The sequence below is a fragment of the Marmota monax genome, unplaced genomic scaffold (genome assembly GCF_021218885.2).
Source record: "Marmota monax isolate L192 unplaced genomic scaffold, Marmota_monax_Labrador192_F-V1.1 WCK01_AAM20220418_F8-fsc00011, whole genome shotgun sequence".
In the NCBI taxonomy this organism is placed as follows: domain Eukaryota; kingdom Metazoa; phylum Chordata; class Mammalia; order Rodentia; family Sciuridae; genus Marmota; species Marmota monax.
In genome coordinates, this window is record NW_026693082.1 from 24,381,557 (window position 1) to 24,391,816 (window position 10,260).

Sequence of the window (10,260 nt, forward strand, 5' to 3'; positions counted from 1 at the left end):
TGATTTTCCAGCTTTTTAGTCTTAGAATCCTTTTGACTCTTAAAATCCTTTTGACTCTTAAAAAAATATTGAGGATTCCCAAGGGCTCTATTTATATGACTTGCATAGATCAATATTTACCATATTATTAAATATATATTTAGTAAATATGTTATGATTTTACATACATACTAAAGATAAGAATTCTTTAATATATAGTAGTTTATTTTAAAATAATAAAAATAAATCCATTACATGTTAACATAAATAACATGTTCTTATGAAAAATAACTATATTTTTCAAAACAAAAAAAAAAAACAGTGAAAAAAGTGGCAATGTTTTACATTTTTGTAAATCTCTTTAATGTCTGGCTTAATAGAAGAGAATTGAACTTTCAACTCCACTTGTGCATTCTGTTTGTTACAATGTGTGCTTCTGGTTGAAGCATGTGAAGAAAATTCAGCCTCACACAGATACACAATTGAAAAGAGAAAAATTTTAATAGCCATTTGTGATCATTGTGTACTATACCAGTCGTCAATAATTGACAGTTTCTTAAAGATGAGCTGTAGCACTTAGTCTAACATTATTACATTAAAATCCATTAGTCTTTCCTGCAATTTGGATTTTATAACATCATCATTGGTCTTCTGGGAAAAAGAAACCAACAGATCTTTGCAATGCTGACACTTTCATTAATACAATATCAAAAAATTACATTTACTCACATCACTGCTGTTTTCATAAGAAAAAAAAAATTGAGTAGTCAGACATGGTGGGACACACCTGTAATCCCAGCAACTCAGGAGGCTAAGGCAGGAGGATCACCAAGTTCAAAGCCAGCCTCAGCAACTCAGTGAGGTCCTAAGCAACTCAGTGAGACCCTACCTCGAAATAAAAAATAAAAAGGGAGAGGGATGTAGGTCAGTGGTAAAAGGACCCTGGGTTCAATCCCTGGTACAAAAAATAAAGAAGGAAAGAAGAGGAAAGGAAAAGAAAAATCTTTTAAGTATTGCCAAGCTGCCAAATTCATGGTGGCAGGTCCAAGTTCTCCAAGATTCTGATTTTCAAATTAAAAAGCTCAAATTTTATCATTGACCATAAATACTTTGCTTCCCTTGAAATATCAGACTCGGGTTTCTCGTTTTTGAGAAAATGTCTGCCAGATAGATACACAAGTCTGAATAACCATGACTTGTCTGTCAGTCACCCTCTCAAATATATATGGCATTCCATGGGGAAAGCAGCCAGTTGATTTCTAACTCAAATAATTGCAACAGTGTTCCTCCTCAACAGCCTGCATTTATTCCATCTGCACCATAAATTTCTGTAAAACACATTTTAATAGTTCTGAGAAAGTCATGACAAATGAGTTAGGGCGAGACATACTGATACTCAAAAATTCTATCACCAGTACCTGGTGGGAAGAATGCAAGGACTGTTGGTATTGTTTGGTGTCACTCCCTCGATTATAATTTTGTTCATCAGTGCAAATGTCAACCTACTAAATCAGTAAATCATGTCTTTGAATTATTATGAAAACAGTTTTTAACTTCAAGTTCCGACCAAAAAGGCATCAAGACACCACCTAGAAAGTAAACACCCTCATTCTAATTTAAGAATTTGGGATTCTTCTTTGACCTCATTAGCTGCACCAGTGACTATTAGCTCAAGTATAATGTAATGTTTTTAACATCATTTGACTATACATTGATGCTTCTGTGCCATTAAAATCACTGGTTAGCAACTAGCCATAGCAGCTGTTGTTAGGTACCAGAATAAAATAACAACACCATTTCCAATTCTCTTTTTTCTTTAAAGGTAAAAGCATTTTCTGACCTTCTTTCTCTAAATTACTGCTGATGGATGGCTAGCAAGATGAGTGAGCCCTTCTGATCTCAGCAAGCTCTGCAGTGGTGATCAAAAAGGAAGAAGAGGATTCAATGTCAGTAACCCCACTTACTAACATCAGAAGGTCCAGGGCCCTAGCATTTAGGTTTCTTTCAAAAGCCTTTTTATAAAGAACACTTGTATGCTTACCATAGACTAAGTTATAAGATAAAATATTAGAAAGTGGATCAGAGACTTACAGCAAAGCATGCCAGGAAGGGATTCTAACTTAGTTTTAACACTGTAACCTCCCTTATATTGCAAAATATACCTAATGCAATATGTACTTTTAGACATTTTATATAGAAAGGAAAGCACATTCTCCTAATATTTTATTGCCTAAGAACAAAAAACATCAGCATTCTAATTGTAAAGACAGAAATGTGACAGAAGGAAAATATATGCTAAGAAGTTTATATGGGAGGTTGTAAAAGTGGCCCAAATCTCATCAGGAATTCATCCTGCCTGGTGTTCATTTGGCTCTATCTGTACCTTCCCACACCTTATTACATCTGTGTGCTTAGTAAAAAGGGGAGTTCCTTTTAAAATATTGACAGACTTTATTTCTTTAAAACAGTTTTATATATGGAAAAAATTAGCAATTAATATAGAGAGTTTTCCCATATCCCCCCAATGCACAGTTTCTCCTATAATTAACTTCTTGCATTAATGTGGCATATTTGTTACAATTAGGTTCAAAATTGATGTGTCATATTCACTAAAGTTCATGTTTACATGAAGATTCAAGTTTTGTATCTTACAGTTTCATGGTTTTGCTAAGGCTAGAAGGCCCTGTGTCCACCCCCACAGGACAATACAGAACAGTTTCATAGCTCTAAAACTCTCTGGTGTTTCACCCAGTTTTCTTTTTCCTTCCTCCCCACCCCTTCTCCTAATCCCTGGCAGTCAGTTTTCACTCTCTATAATTTTGGATTTACCAAAGTGTCATAGTGTTTGAATTAAACACTGCAGAGGCTTTCGTAATTTGTTTCATTCACTGAGCAATAAGCACTTAGTATTTAAGCTTCCTCCATGTCTTGTCAGGGCTGCATAGCTCAGTTCTTTTTTATTGCTGAGTAATATCCCATTGTATGGATATACCACAGTTTGTTTACCCATTTCCTATGGAAAAACATCCTGGCATTTTGGTTTTTTCCAGTTTTGGTGACAACAAACACAGCTGCTATAAATGTTTGGATAGAGATTTCCATGTGGGTGTAAATTTCCTACTCGTTTTGGTAAGTCGATACTTAACTTTGAAAGAAACTGCCAGACTGTCTTCCAAGTTGGCTGTGTAGTTTGCATTCTCACAAGCAATGAATGTGAGTTCTCTTTGCTCTGCATCATTTCCAGCATTAGATATTATCAGTTTTGTGGGATTTTAGCCATTTGAATAGGTGTGTCATGGTATCTTACTGTTGTTTGTATTTGTTTTGGTTTGCAATTCCCTAATGATATATGTTGAGCATCTTCTCATACTTATTTGCCATGTATCTTCTTTAGTGAGGTGTCTGTTCAGGTCTTTTCCCCACTTGTTCATTGGTTAATTTGTTTTCTTATTGTTGAGTTTCAAGAATTCTTTGTGTATTCTAGACACAAGTCCTTTATCGGATATATATTTTGCAAATATTTTCCCCTTCCCCGTCTTCAATTTGTCTTCCATTACCTTAACAGTGTCTTTTGCAGGGAGGAAGTTTTAATTTTAATGAAACCCAAGTTACCAGTTTTTTTCTTTGATGGATCATGCTTTTGAGGCTGTATCTAAAAGCTCATCACCAAATCCAATCTAAGATTTACTCCAATGTTATCTTCTAGAAGTTTTATAGTTTTGCATTTCATATTTAAGTCAATGATTCCATTTTAAGTAAGTTTTTTGTGAAATAGGTAAGATCTTTCATGTGGTTGCCCAGTTGTTCTAGAATCATTTGTTGAAAACTGTTCTTTCTCTTCTCTGTATTGCCTTTGCCATTTTGTCAAAGATCAGTTGACTATATTTATGTGGGTTATTTGGGGGCTCCTCCATTGGGTGCTATTGATCTTCATGTTTTTCCTTTCACCAGTTCCATGTTGTCTTGATTACTGTGGTTTTTTGGTAAATTTTGAAGGCACCATCAGTCCAATGAATAATTAGAATTTGAAATTAAAAGCATAATTCCATCATTATACAAAATTCATGTATGAAGATGTGAATTTGGTGTCAACATACCATATATACAAACAGAGATTTGATAAATTGTGGTATAAAGGTGTATTAAGAATTGTAATGCAAAAGAAATTATGAATGTAATGCACTCCACTATTGTCGTGTATGTAAGAAATTTTAAAAAATAAATAATAAAAAAATAAAAACACCAATAACCATAAAAAATATCATTTACATTAGTGCCAAAAAACATACCTAGACAAATATGTACAAGATCAATATGAGAAAAACTATAAAATTCTGATGGCTAGGTATATTTTTTGGTACTAATGTAAAAGGTATTATGTTTTTAATTTCAAATTGTAATTATTCACTGCTGGTATATGGGAGAGCAATTGACTTTTGTGTATTAATCTTGTACTCCATACCTTGATATACTCACTTATTAGTTGTGGAGGTTTTTTAATAACTTCAAAAAATATGTAGTCAGCAATGGCATCTGTGGAAAAAAACATTTTATTTCTTACTTCCCAACTTGTATACCTTCTATGTCCTTTGCTTGTCTTATTCTATTAGCTAGGACTTGCAGCATGATGTGGAATAGAAGAGATGAGAGGAGGCATCTTTGCCCTGATTCCAGTCATAGATCTAAAGCATCTAGTTGCTCACCTAGTTTAGGCTAGCTGAAGTTATTTATAGATATTCTTTATGAAGTTGAGGAAATTCCTCTCTATTCCTAGTTTTCTGAGAGTCTTTTTTATATACAAGTGTTGGGTTTTGTTAAATGTTTCTGAATTTATTTATATGATCCTGTGATTGTCCTTCTTTTGCCTCTTGATTCAGTGGATTACATAAACTGAATGTCAAATGTTGAACTAGTCTCACATATCTGGAATAAATTCCACTTGATTGTGGCATATAGCATTTTTTATATATTTTTAATTTAATTTGCAATATTTTGTTAAAGATTTGCATCTATTTTCATGAGAAGTATTGTTTCATAGTTTTCCTCATCTAATGTCTTTAATTGGTAGTAGAACAATAATGCAGATCTCAGAAAATAAGTCAGGAAGTTGTTCCATCTGTTTCTATTTTCTAAAAAGTTTGTAGAGAACTAGTGTAAATATTTAGTACATGGTACCAGAAAAACCATCTGGGCCTGGAGCTTTCTTTTTGGAAGTTTATTAAATGTATAATACATGGTACCAGAGCTTTCTTTTTGGAAGTTTATTAATTATTAGCCTCATTTCTGTATAAAGGCCTATTCAGAATATCTGTTGCTCCTTTTGTGAGTTTTGGTACTGTGGGTCTTTCAAAAAAATTGGTTCAATACATTTAAGTACCAAATTTGGGGGCATAGAATTATTTATATTATTCCTTTCTCATTCTTTGGGTATCTATGGGATCAGTAGTAATGATACCTCTTTAACTTCTGATAGTAGAAATTGGTGTCTCCCCTCTTTTTTTTCTTAGTTTATTTGGCTAGAAATTCATCAACTTTATTGACTTTTTCAAAGAGTCACATTTTCTTGTGACAAATGTACTGTATCAATGTAAGATGTTAATCATAGAGCAAACTGGGTAAGGTATATATGGTATATCTGTACTGAAAGGTTTTCTATACATTTAAGAATATTCCAAAATAAAAATTATTGTAAATAAAAATTAATATAATCAAAATCCACATATATGATATGGGCAGTTCATAAGATGTATATAGAACATAAGATAAGAAGGTTTGAAATTGAGGTATCTTGTAAGTACATCAGTAAAAATATTAATAGCATAAACAAGTTAAGATATTGCAAAAGCATACAGCAAGGCAGTTAATATACCTTCTTTTCATAGACCAATGAGATGCTTAACTAATTTTGACAACACAGTAGAATAGAAACTGACAACAAAGTAAGATTTTCAAAATACCCTTCTGGAAATGAAAATGACCTATAAATAATTCTTTGGTCAAAGGAAACTAAAACTTGAATTATACATTATTGAAGAATTAATGGCAGTAGGAATACTCTATAGAAAACTAAAACCCTAGAATCAAATCTCCATCAATAGGGTCTTTGCATCATTAAATGTTAACATTTCCACAGACAATTTTGGTGCCTTGGTCCAACTGAAAAGCGCCATGATATACAGACTCCAACAGATGTGGGATTCGAGGAGTGGTAGGCATACCCAGAACAGTTCAATAAAGGGAGTTCAGGAAAGAGCTGCCTGAGGAATAGCATGTGAGCCGAGTCCTGACGAGTGAACAGGAGTTTGCCAGAAGGACAGGAGAGGACAGACAGAGGGACTCTGCACAAAGACGCAGAGGCAGAGAATAGTAGGACATTTCAGTGTGGCTGAGTGTGATGCCAAGAAAAAAGCAGTGAGCTGAATGGGAGTTAGATGGTGGCAGACACAGGGAGCTGTGTGGATAGGGTTGACTTCATCCATTGGCAAAAGATTTTATGAAAGAAAAGATTAGGATCTCATTTGCGTTTTCAGAAAACCTTTGGCCATTCCTTGGAAGAAGGATTTGTTAGAGGGAGATTGGAGACCAGATGATCCAACTATGAGAAGCCCAGGGAGAGGCGATAAGAACCAGGCTAGGGCATCACCCTGGGAACAGAGAAGAAGCGATATTCAAGAAGAGGATTGACACTATTTGGTGCTGGGGTGGAGCTGAGAGGGAAGGGACCCGTCCAAGAAGACTCTACAGGTTTCAGCTTGAGTCAATCGATGGTTGGTACCCACTCATAAGAATAAGAAGAGAAAAATGCTGGGGTTTGAAGGAGCCTCTGTTTTGTACAAGATGAGTTCCAAACACTTAGGCGGTTCCCAGAAACATAGAGGAGTGCAGTGCACAGACAGACCCTAAAGTCTAGCATGCAGGAAAATAAAGAACAACAAGTTTTCAATGCACATCATCTGATGCTGTGGTGTGGGGACACAGATATCTGAGGTTACGAATTTCCTTCAAACTCCAGCAAAACTCCCTTTTCATTTATCTGTAGGGAAGGTTCAGGACACACCGCCTCTGCACATTAGAAGTCTTTGTGCTAACAACCTTCCATTCAAAATTTAAAAAACGAAATCTTCTTCTACAAATGAATGGATAAAGAAAATGTGGTATGTACACACAATGGAGCATTACTCAGACATAAAAACAATGAATTTATGACATTTGCTGGTTAATGGTTGGATCTGGAGACTTTCATGCTAAGTGAAATAAGCTAACCCCAAAAAGCCAAAGGTCAAATATTCTTTCTCTCTCTCTCTCTCTTGTTTTTTATTAAAAAGAAAAAGAACAGAAGAAAGATCAGTGGAGTAGACAAAGGAGAATGAAGGAAAGGGAGAAGAATGGGAGAAGGAAAGGTAGTGGAATGAACCTGACCAAACTTTCCTATGTACATAAATGAATATAACACAGTGGCTCTCACCATCGTATATCTCCACAAGAAATTGATTTTAAAAAAAAAACCACAACTATAGGTAAATGGCAGAAAGATTAGTAGAGTAGAGGGAAGGGAGGAGGGGTTAGGGGCAAAAAGGGAAGGGGGGTACTGGGGACTGAATTAGAACAAGATATATTCCATGCTCTCATAATTAAGTCAAAATAGATTCTACCGTCATGTATAACTAAAAAGAACCAATAAAAAGTAATTTTTAAAAACTTAACCTCCGGATCCATTGCTCCAAGATGAAGCTGAATATCTCCTTCCCGGCCACTGGCTGCTAGAAACCCATTGAAGTGGACAGTGAATGCAAACTTCATACTTTTTATGAGAAGCTTGTGACCACAGCGTGACTGCTTTACTGACTGTCCTGAAGGCTGACTCCTTCACTCATGCCTACAACACAATTTGGTGCTGACGCTCTGGGTGAAGAATGGAAGGGTTATGTGGTCAAAATCAGTGACTGGTATGACAATCAAGGTTGCCCCATGAAGCAGTGTACCTTGACTCATGGCTGTTCACCTGCTTTTGAGTAAGGGGCATTCCTGTTATAGACTAAGGAGAACCAAAGAGGAAAAATGGAAATCTGTTATTCAAGGTTGCATTGAGGATGCCAATCTGAGTGTTCTCAACTTGGTTATTGTAAAAAAGAGAAGGATATTCCTGGACTTTAAGATACTATTGTATCTCATCGACTAGGACCCAAAAGAGCTAGTAGAATCTTTCAACTTTTCAGTCTCTTTAAGGAATATGCTGTTTGCCAATAAGCTGCCAAAAAAAACCCTTAAACAAGGAAGGTAAAAAACCCAGGACCAAAGCACAAAGATTCAGTGTCACATTACTCCTTGTGTCCTGCAACATAAGCCCTGGCATATTGCGCTAAAGAAACAAGGAAGGATAAGAAGAATACGGAAGAGGCGGCAGAATATGCCAAACTTTTGGCCAAGAAAATAAAAGAAGCCAAAGAAAAACGCCAGGAACTGATTGCCAAGAGACACAAACTGTCCTCTCTGAGAGCTTCTACTTCTGAGTCCAGTCAAAAGTAAGAATTTTTAAGAGTAACAAATAAGTAAGACCAGATCTGTAAAAATCAATTAACTTTCCCCACCTCAGGACCTTTGCTCTGGCTGTTCCTTCTGCCAGGAACACTCTTCCTCTAAACAGCTCCCAAAGTCACCCCCTGCCTGAAACACTCCAACTATTCCCCTGCCTCCTGCAGGGCTATGTTCACACATCACAGTCTCAGTGAGATGTTCCTTTATCATCCAATTCAAATTACAAGCTCCTCCCACCTCAACTTCCCCATTTCCCTTCTGTGCTTTATTTTTCTCCAAAGCACTCACCACCTAACATTGTGTGTGTGTTTTAACTACTCATCTTATTTATTGTTTCTCCCTATCATGGGGTCAGGGATTCTTGCCCTTTTTGGTAACTGCTATATTGCTAAGGAGTGTCTGCCTCATAGTAGGTGCCCAATAACTGTTGAATGAGTGAAGGGAGAAGCATGGCACTTCCTACTTCAGCTGACACAGGGCTGTCTAAGCTGAGACATGACAGGAAGAGGGGGTGAAGGAGGCTCAAGGGGCCATCTTCCCAGGGGACATGGCAGCCTCATTCATCTTACTTTATTTTTGATTCAGGGACAACAGGCTGGCTCATGAAGCTGCTGCTGAGAATGGCAGCTCATGCATTTTGGATTCTCTGATTTGTAAAATATTCAGCATTGTAAAATGATCACAAGTCATTAAGAGATCAGCACATCCCTGACCAGCTGCATGGCTGTGTTATTGACTTTGTCCTGAAGCCTGACTCCTTCGCTCATGCCTCCAACACAAGTGAGCAACAGAGCTGGGATTAAACCATCTGCTTCCAGGCTCCCCGTCCAGCGCTCATTCAGCCTCTCCAAAAAGCTTTCCATCTAACTGAGGAAGAAGGGGTGCACATTTAAAATGTTTACAATAATTAGAAAGTAATATACATCCATGAATTCACAGAACTTCAGAGAATTTGAGTGTAGGCCAGCAATTTCTATACATTTTTAAATTAAGCAAATGTTCTCAGAGTTACCCTGAGATGGCCAAGACTATAGCTCCTATGGATTCACATGTGTACAGCCCTAGTACAGCTAGCGGGGCACAACCAAAATGGTTCATTTAAACAAAAGCCAGGGAACCTCTTGAGAATTACAAGGAGACCCACTGGGGATAATGTCCATCCCCTGAAGAAAGACCCCTATTGACCTCTCCAGCTTCCTACAATACCACTTGCAGTTTCTTCAGCAATCCCACTAGTTGCTTCCTTTCTGCACACATCCATACACACTTCTGCAGAGCTAACTCCAACTCACACATCAGAATTTGGCCAAAGCATGACCTTTATGTAGGTTAGGTTTGCCTGCTGGGTGTTCGTCTTAAAATTCTTATCCAAATCTTTAGGAGTTGGACTTTATCTTTCTCTTTGTATCTCTAGCTTATAATACAATAAATGGACACACTATTAATGATAAATGGATAGATGGTAGGTGGATGGTTGAATGGATGGATCAAGAAAAAGAAATCATTAAAAAATGAAAGGGAGAAGGTATGCTTCTTATATCAAAGATAATGGCTAAGAATAGAAGATAGTATCTGCTAGGCTGTGCTGCATAACAAACAGCTCCAAAACTTAATAAACCTAAAACAATTATTTATGTTGTACAGGTTACAATTTGGACTGAATTGAACTGGCTCTTCTTTCTGGTCTAGAATGGGTTCAGTTGATTTTTGCCTGGGCTTGGTTAGGTATCTACTGACAGTTTGTGG

General features: G+C 36.6%; 1 pseudogene; it reads left to right on the forward strand.

Moving 5' to 3' along the window:
• The first annotated feature begins 7,704 nt into the window (after positions 1-7,704).
• Positions 7,705-8,505, forward strand: LOC124099269 (small ribosomal subunit protein eS6-like; annotated as a pseudogene).
• The last annotated feature ends 1,755 nt before the right edge of the window (positions 8,506-10,260 follow it).